At 38.8% G+C, this 9,523-nt stretch overlaps 1 non-coding gene across 1 annotated transcript; it reads left to right on the plus strand.

Annotated features, from left to right (window-relative positions):
* The first annotated feature begins 9,060 nt into the window (after positions 1-9,060).
* On the plus strand, positions 9,061-9,165 carry LOC125161373 (U6 spliceosomal RNA). The gene has a single exon (XR_007150585.1). It is a non-coding gene; the product is annotated as a U6 spliceosomal RNA (small nuclear RNA).
* Positions 9,166-9,523: the final 358 nt, after the last annotated feature.

The raw sequence follows: 9,523 nt of genomic DNA on the forward strand, positions 1-9,523 counted from the left end.
TTCTCAGATCCAGAGAAAAATGGTTTTCTTTATATTATTCATACCTGAATGCAAGTTATTAAATCTTTTGTGAGGCAAAGATTTAAGTTTATAGTTTGTGCAGTGCAGCCAAAGTATGAAATTTCCACTTACCTATAAATTTTAAGAAGTAACACTGAAAATGGTAAGATCGCTAGGACTAGAGTGATTTGGAAGAAATCACATGAATACCTTGCTCTAGACAGATCCTCATCATCCCAAAATTGAGTAAGGGCTAGTGTTCATGACCTCTTTTGTTTTTTAACAAAAACATTTTAGTTTTCTTAAGCCTGTCTATAAGTCAATCTTACTATTTTAAAGCTGGAAGAAGCATTAGAGATCAGCCAGCTGACTTCATTTACCCAAGAGAAACTTGAAGCCTAGAGGGGTTAAATGACCTAACTCACCTGGTTAGTGATAGACATTTATTTTAATAGTGTTCGTAATTATCAATTATAACAAAGCCGTATGCTCTGGTGGAAAGAGTTCGGGCATGTGAGGCAACCAGATGGAGTTTGTAATGGCTCCCTTACTTACAAGCTGTGGGACCTTGGTCACTTACCTAACTTCTGGTGCTCTTCGTTCTCTTGCTTGTTAAATAGTAATTGTATGCACCTTGCAGGATTGTGTAGTTTTAGACGGTGTTTGTCAGATACTTGGCAGCATAAAGCTTGAGACGCCATAGGTGTTCTGAGAAAGAGTGCTGCTATAATTCTCATTAGTAACCACACATGCACACTAGTCTAACAAAATGCAAAATACGAATGAACCGAACTGCTTAAAAAGTAATATAAAAAATAGCTACCTACATTTACTGTAGGTCCCTCTTGCCCTATTATTTTTTTCCATATTAAATACATAACTATAAAACAATTCTAAAATATGTTGGTTGACTCACTGCAGTTCCTTAGTTAAGAATTCCTTAAGGAACATTTTTTCTTCCTCTTATTATTAAGCATCATGGTCATTGTCATTAATATAAGTCATCAGTGGAAAGTACAGTAGATAGAGAATATACGAGTGATTTGACTGAATCTTATTTTTAGCCCTAAAATATATTCAGGAAGTTGCATGTATTTTTTCCCCAGCTTTCTTTAAAGTCGTTTGCATCTTTTTCTAAAAGCAAAATTAGATAATTCTGACCAACTTAATATGGTTAAATTTTTATCAACTGAACTTTAAAATTATTTTCTAATGTTTGTTTATTTTTGAGAGGGAGCGCGCACGTGTAAGCGGCGGAGGGGCAGAGAGAGAGGGAAACAGAATGGAAGCAGGCTCCAGGCTCCGAGCTGTCAGCACAGAATCCGATGTGGGGCTGGAACTCAAGAACCCTGAGATCATGATCTGAGCTAAAGATGGGCACTTAACTGACTGAGCCACCCAGGCGACCTTCACCTGAAGTTTTAATATCGTACCATTGGTGCACCTGGATGGCTCAGTTGGTTAAGCGTCTGACTTTGGCTTAGGTCAAGATCTTGCAGTTCGTGCGATCCCACAGTTTGTGTGATCTCACAGTTCGTGAGTTCGAGCCCCAAGTCGGGCTCTGTGCTGACAGCTTGGAGCCTGGATCCTGCCTCCGATTCTGGATTCTTTGTCTCCCTCTCTCTTTGCCCCTCCCCCATTCATGCTCTGACTCTCTCTCTCTCTCTCTCTCAAAAATAAATAAACATTACAAAAAATTTAAGTTGTACCATTAAGTGTTAACAAAGGCACATCTCTTTTTTTTCAACGTTTATTTATTTTTGGGACAGAGACAGACAGAGCATGAACGGGGGAGGGGCAGAGAGAGAGGGAGACACAGAATCGGAAGCAGGCTCCAGGCTCTGAGCCGTCAGCCCAGAGCCTGATGCGGGGCTCGAACTCACGGACCGCGAGATCGTGACCTGGCTGAAGTCGGACGCTTAACCGACTGCGCCACCCAGGTGCCCCAACAAAGGCACATCTCTTGTTAACAGTTCTGGAAATCCGCAATAAGGTTTAAGTAAACATTCATTGACACCAACACCTTTTTTCCGTTTCTCAAAGCAAAATGATAAATTAGAAATATTCCCATAGTCCTGAAATCTTATAATTCTAACGGACAAATATGGAATACCAAAGAAATAATCTCATCCATGTTCTAAAACAGTGATATATCACATCTTACTCCCTTACCTATCATGATAACAAATGATCAATAAATGAACATTGCCCTCAGTTACCTAGCAAAAAATGTTAATTTCAGAGACGATACATTGTCTCATTAATTATGTCCTTAATAACATTCCCATGAAATGTAAGTATATTGGATAGGTGGCTGAAGGATGTTGCATCTTTTAAAGCCACTGAGAAATACGGATTTGTGGATATTATCTTTTGAGCATTTGTGTCCTACTACTAAGGGCGTGACCTAAATATTATTGAAAAATCTGAAACTCTCAAAATAAGTCTTATTCCACTGATATTACATTGGCCTGAAAGATAAAGTATTATGTGCCAGGAAAATGACTATGCCATATGATTTGGTGGATAGGTGTGTGTGAAAAAGAGAAAGAGAGGTACTGATTGATGTGTGGGAGCTCTGTCACAGTCAAAATAGCAGTATGTTAAACATCATTAAATAAAGTTTTTATTTTAGGGTACCCGTTAGGTTTATAGAAAAGTTACAAAAATAGTGAAGTGTTCTTACGTGCCTTCCACTTAGTGTCTCCCAATGTTAACATCTTACATTACGGCAGTGCATGTGCTACAGCTAATGAACCAATTTGGTACTTACTTTTAACTCAAGTCCACACTCTATTCTGATTTCACAGTTTCCCCATCACGTTCTTCCATTCATTCTAGCATTTCATTTAACACATTACATTTAGTCATCATGTCTCCTTAGGCTACTGTTGGCTGTGACAGTTTCTCAGACTTTTCTTGTTTTTGATGACCATGACATTTTTGTGGAATTCTGTAGACATTTTGTAGAATGTCCTTCAGTTGGGGTTTATCTGATGATCTAGTTACACTTTTATAAAAGTTAATAAAAGAAATTTTGGAACATTTCACACGCACACAAATACCATTTGTTGTTGGACAAAATATATTCTGTAATTTCCTCAGAATTCATCTTCCAGCAAGCAGATCTATTTCTTCCTAACTTTTGCCATGACTATAACTGTATGCACAATAGACTTTCCCGGAGTGTTACCAGTGTTGCATTGTAAGTGGAGCCCTCCTCAGGAGTTGGCCTTTCCTAGCTCATTCCCATAATGATTGCATCTTACACATAATGTCATTCTTGAGCAAGTGGTGTAGAGGCAGGAGTACAGTGTAATCGTTTTCCTCTCTAAAGAACCAAGATAATTCATGATACAAAGAGCTCTTCTCTACAATAGATGACTTTTTTTTTTTAGTAATTGCAAAAACAAATTTGCAGCTCCATAAGTTTCTAAAGAAAGAAATATTTCATTTTCAACCTTTAACAAGTAGTTTTAAGAAGCAATAGAAGGAAACTCAGTCATCATTTGAAGGGGAGGTGCCCAAGAAACTCTTATTTTTACTTCTGATCACCCAGAACTGTGTGCTAAAACATAAAGTTGATCTCATCCAATTTCAGTTGGGGGAAAAAAAAAATCAAAGCAAAAAGCATCTTATTTTTTCCTTGGAAGAAATCTAAATACAGTTCTTTGTCAAGAATTTGCCCAGTACCAGATTTAACCCATACCAAGGAAATAAATTCCTTACAATCAAAGGTAAGGCAAAGGATAATTGCATCCAGAACAACCCATCAGTACTCTAACTCTGAACCAGCCCCCCAGACAGCTTTTCAGTTACTACCCAGCCCCAAGAGAGAGTCAGACAATAGACTGTTTCAGAGGTCAGTTAAGGAGACAGCCTCCCACTTAGGACTGCTGCCAGGGACGTCCAATCCAGTGTCTGACATCTGGGTTCTGCAGCTGCCAAGTCTGCCCCTTGTGTGGCCACAGGTGTTGGCTAGAACTCTGAGACACGTGGGGAAGAAAGAACAGGGCAATGTCAGTTTCATTGTATATATGCGTGCTTATGTGTACAGTTTTAATTTTGTTTTTCAAAAGGTACATGATTTATTTTGTTTCAAAATTAATGTATTTCTGCATAATGGCAAGGAACATTTGGAAGGCTAACAAAAAAGCAGCTTTTCTTCAAGAACAAGGACACGACAAAGCCCAAGTTCTTACACCTATGGGGCACGCTGTTCACTAAAATGCCATGTGTGGTATTGCCAGCTTAGTCATTTGAATAGGCCTTCTCAGGACCAAAGAGAAATAAATGGATGCCAAAAAGCAAACAGGCAGTTGGTCTAAGATAAAACCTAAATACTTATCCTCTTCCTACAGTTTCCCCCCTCATCTCTGTTTTGGGTGTTCACAAGAATTTGTGTTTATCAATATGTGTTTTTGAGCCTGGAACAGACTATATCTAGTTTTCTATTTCACACTACACCAGCTGCAACCATCAGTGAACACAGCTTAAAAACAGTAACACCAAGCTCTCTTCTTCCCCTTATAGGAGACTTAGCTCCTATGTGTGGGGCAAATCTAGAAATTTCTACCTCAGGTAAGTATCTGAGATTCCTGACCCTAACGAAATGGGCAGCAGTAGAAATGAAGATGATTAAGAGAAGGGGATGACATTGGTGAGAACTATAAAGAGCCAACAGTCAACATCATTTAAAAATATAGACATATCGGGGCGCCTGGGTGGCGCAGTCGGTTAAGCGTCCGACTTCAGCCAGGTCACGATCTCGCGGTCAGTGAGTTCGAGCCCCGCGTCAGGCTCTGGGCTGATGGCTCAGAGCCTGGAGCCTGTTTCCGATTCTGTGTCTCCCTCTCTCTCTGTTCCTCCCCCGTTCATGCTCTGTCTCTCTCTGTCCCAAAAATAAATAAACGTTGAAAAAAAAAATTAAAAATATAGACATGTCTATACCTCCATAATAAAATATATGCTTCTTCCTCGTTTCACCTACTTCAGAGTCTGTAATTGAATTTAATGGAGGAAGAAGGAATCTTCAGGTTTCATCTTCTTATCGAATCGCTTTCTAAGGAGAAATGCTTACAATTTTTCCCACCCTGTTTGCTATGTATTTTACCAGCTAGTAGCATTTTTGGCAGGTTCTACTTTGTATTTTCTATTACAAAAACAATAGGTAAGCAGAATATACTTTTCCACGGTACAGCCACCACCCCATTTCCCATAAGAATCTATGCTATCTTACTGATGTTCTATCGGACTTAATGATTAGCACAGAAATTCTTGATCAGGCTTTGTTGAATGGATGAGTGAACCAATGAAATATCATTAAATTATCTATAAATGAGACTTCCCAAGCAAAGGAACCAAATTTCAAAACTTTTGTAGTTTTTCAGGCCCCAGGAAGTTCCCCAAATTATCATGCTGTGTTTATGCAGCTGAAAATAATGCTTAGTTTACCAAGCCTCTACAAATTGTGCCTTTGTCTGTTTTGGGTATTCTCTGTGTTTTTCAGGTTGTGTTTTCCTCTGCCCATAATGACTATGTATGTTCTCATGATGAGTAAGAACTGATTCTAGACAATACAGTATATTTTGGTGCTGTGGATTAACTCATTTGAGGTTTTCTCTAGCTGCCAAGTTTCTCTTGTGTGTTCTTGATTGTGTTTGCATGTATTTCTGCCCCAGAATTTATTAATCCTATATGACCTGCCCTTGAAAAATATCTTCATCTTTCATATGCCTTCCCAAGCACATTTGAGTATTTCAAATGACCTTGGTTTAAAGACATTTTTCTAGGAGCAGTAGCACACCTTTCCATTAAAACTCAACCAATTCTCTTCCCTCGTCATATGAGCATGCTTAGATCTTTTCCCTCTAACTCCAGCTATAAACTCTTTTTCCATCTATTTGGAGTCAAGTTTCTTGAGCGGTCTATATTTGTATCTCCACTTCCTTACTTTCTGTTTACTCACTAACCCTCTCTAACCTGGTTTCCGAGCCCTAGTTAGAAACTCCACTGAATTGCTTCTTACACAGTTATCTCCAACCTGCCCACTGCCTTACGTCTATTTCTTTCAGGCAGTTATTACTGTTGGTTAGTTCTTCTGTTCTGAATTGTCTTCACCCTTGATTGCTGTGACACTTGCTTTTCTGGTTTTTCTTCCATCTCTTCCACTCCACCTTATACTGTTGGGGACTTCTTTTCTTCATTCCACCCCTAAAATGTTGGCTGTCTTCTGGCTCTGGTATCCTGCACAGTCATATGCATGACTATCTGCTACTGCTGACACCCAAACTGATCTCTAACCCAGAACTCTCTCAAGTTCTCTCTATATACACAGTTTGTAATCATTCATCTCTCGACTCTTACTCTCAACTTCTATCACAGACCATTTGCTCTCCACTCTTTTGCACCTCTCCCCCCTTGCTCCTGTTTGCTGTGGGGAATTCCTTCTTCACTCCACACGGTTATGATGGGAAATAGCATACTTGTTACCACTCCTGGACCCCAAAGGGACAGACACACACCCTGACCTGGTTCAGTCAAGATCCCTCTTACCAACTGATAACAAACGGAAGCAGAAAGCTGCACCTCTTTTGCTGGAGTCCTGACAGCCACCCCTCCCTTTGTGTTTCCAAGTCCTGACATATCATGTGAGGCCCCGGACTACCCAAGCAGTAAATCTAGGAGTCTATCCATTCTTCCTTCTTACTCTGCTCCACACTCAAATGATGATAAACTTGTGTGAATTATATAACGTAAAGCCCTGACTCTTCAATGTGTCTCTGCTCCATACCTACCACTCCCATTTCAGTCTATGTCTTCATCATTTGTCTTAACTGATCTTCCTGCATCCTGTACATTATATAAGCCAGAAAGAACTTACTAAAAAGTAGATTTAAGGGCATCTAGGTGGCTCCGTCGCTTAAATATCTGACCCTTGATTTCAACTCAGGTCGTGATCTCACAGTTCATGAGTTCAGGCCCCACATTGGGTTCTGTGCTGACAGCATGGACCCTGCTTGGGATTCTCTCCCTCTCTCTCTCTCTCTCTCTCTCTCTCTCTCTCTCTCTGTGCTTCCCTCCTACACTCTCTCGAAATTAACTTAATTAACATAATTGATTAAAGATAGATTAAAACCCTCAGTAGCTCTCTGGTATCCTCTATAGAAATGAAGCAACTTAAAGCAAATAAGGGCCCCCAATTCCCTCTTTAGACTCATCTCATGATATTCCTACTCACATCCTGCGTGCTCTTCCCTGGTGAGAACATGCCATACCTCCTTCACCATCCTTACATTCTGTTCTTTGTGCTTGGAATGTCCTGACATTCCCTTCTTTTTCGTTTTGCTGTTTGTTTGTTTTCCTGGTCATAAATAATTAATTAAGATATACTTTAGGGAATATAGTGAATATAAAATTTAGGATAATGATATGAAGTAATTTCAATCCTCTGACAAGTAACCCCAGCCCTCAATGCTCTGCAGATGTAAAACCACTGGTGAGACTCACTAACAGAAGTTTGACTACTCCAGAAGAGGCTTTTCATGAACATTTACAACGAGAGCATCTGAATACCTCTTTTAAGTGCAAAACCACACCACACTTATGCAGCAGCAATGCGTTCATATTGTTCTCATTAGTCATTAGTAGTCAACTTGCATAAATCACCAGGAAAAAGCACAACGGACCTCAGAAAATAGGCTTAAAAATGAACCTGTCCTTACAAAACACACACTGCAATGAAAGAGACATTCAAAAAAGTACTATGGGTACTGCAGGAATTGTGTCCATTCCAACAATCTCCAGTGAACCAGTCTACGGCTAAATTATCTTACAAAATTTACTTCAAGTATCACCTCCTCTGGGAAACCTTTCCTTATTCCTCCTAAGCTGTACTGGATGTCCTTCCACATGCCTTTACTATCCTGTTTTCTCCTCTGTCAACGTTCGAAACCCACAGTGCTGTAACTGTTTGTCTACTTTGTGACGCTGAATTGATGCTAACCTGTACTTTCATGCTTAACATGATGCCAGACACCACGGGCAAATGATTGAATCACCACTGGTTTGAGGGAATGTATGAGATTCTTATTCCATCTACATTAGAATTTGCCTTTGAGTCTCTGTTGGAAACCTTTAGGTAACCTTCTAGATGTCCATATTAGAATATGCTATATTTCCTTAATGTTCCCAAATTTGTGCCCTAAATAATTTAGCTTCTTAAATTTTTGGAAGGTAGAAATGTACCTTTTGTTTGGTTATCTGTATCAGTAACAATACAATGAAACTGTTTTATGTTTATCATAACCTTTCAGACAGTGTTAAGTCTTTAAATTTGGGGGTGTAAGTGACTATGACTCTATTGTAACTTGGGTTTTATTTTTTTGTTTTCTTTAATGTACACACAGAGGGAACTTCCTTCTGCCTTCTATTAAATCAACATTGATTAATGCTAATTAAATTACATGGCTCTTTTTAAATCATGGATTTGTGTAGAATTAAACATATAACATAAAAACTGAATACCTGCTATTTTAATGGGCTGTGCCACTTTTTCATGTAACCTAACCTTACTGAAGGATTTGGAAATATCAACCCTTTTGATAGTGGTCCATTCTTGAGGAATAGCTCATTTTACTTTTGAGGAAAAACAAACAAATAATTATCTGGAGAAGGAAGACTATCATGTTGATTTTTCATGTAGCCAAAGCAGGTTCTAAAATATTCTTTAACTGGCCCATTCATTTGGTAGACCATTTACTACATAAATTAAACTTTTTAAGTTCTGTAATAAGTTATGATATTGTACATTAGTTGAATTTCTAACCAGTTTGGTCACTAAACTTCCCCATAGATACAAAGATGCAGATATACCTCATTTTCAAAAAATGGGGAAAGCAATAGTCAGTCTATTAAAATGTTCAATTAGTCTATAGAAAGAAAAATAAATCCCTGTTATACTGGTTAACAAAATTCTGCATTTCTGTTGTCTAAATAACAACTCATCAAGAATAAAATACTTACTGAGACAAGCTTCTTAGCAAAACTAGTCTCCAGAGTGTTCCCTTTGCTGGCACATATACTAAAATTGGAATGATATGGAGAAGACGAGCCTTGCCCTGCTCAAGGATGACACACAAAAATAGTCTCCAGAACTAAACTCAAAAAGGAGGTTCGTAATCTTTATTACCTTCCTATTCTCACTTTGTTAAATGAGTATCAAGGGCCAATAGTTTCTTCCCCCACCCCAACTGTAAACTATCTGCTGAAACTATCTCTACTCATTTTAGGTTCACCACCCTATAATTTTACATGACCCTGAGTTTCTACATTTGGCACTATACATCTATCAGAAAGGGCCTGTAGGAATGAAGCCCTTGGTAAGCAAAGCAGTTGTCTCCTGGGTGTGGGCTATTTCCATTCAGGCTTTTCTAGTGTTCCTGGAGATACACTTGAGGCATTATTTCTTTTTTTCATGTTGATTGTGATAAGAGCCTCATTTCCCAGTGCAACCTATCACTAC

This window comes from Prionailurus viverrinus, chromosome A2 (assembly GCF_022837055.1).
Source record: "Prionailurus viverrinus isolate Anna chromosome A2, UM_Priviv_1.0, whole genome shotgun sequence".
NCBI lineage: Eukaryota > Metazoa > Chordata > Mammalia > Carnivora > Felidae > Prionailurus > Prionailurus viverrinus.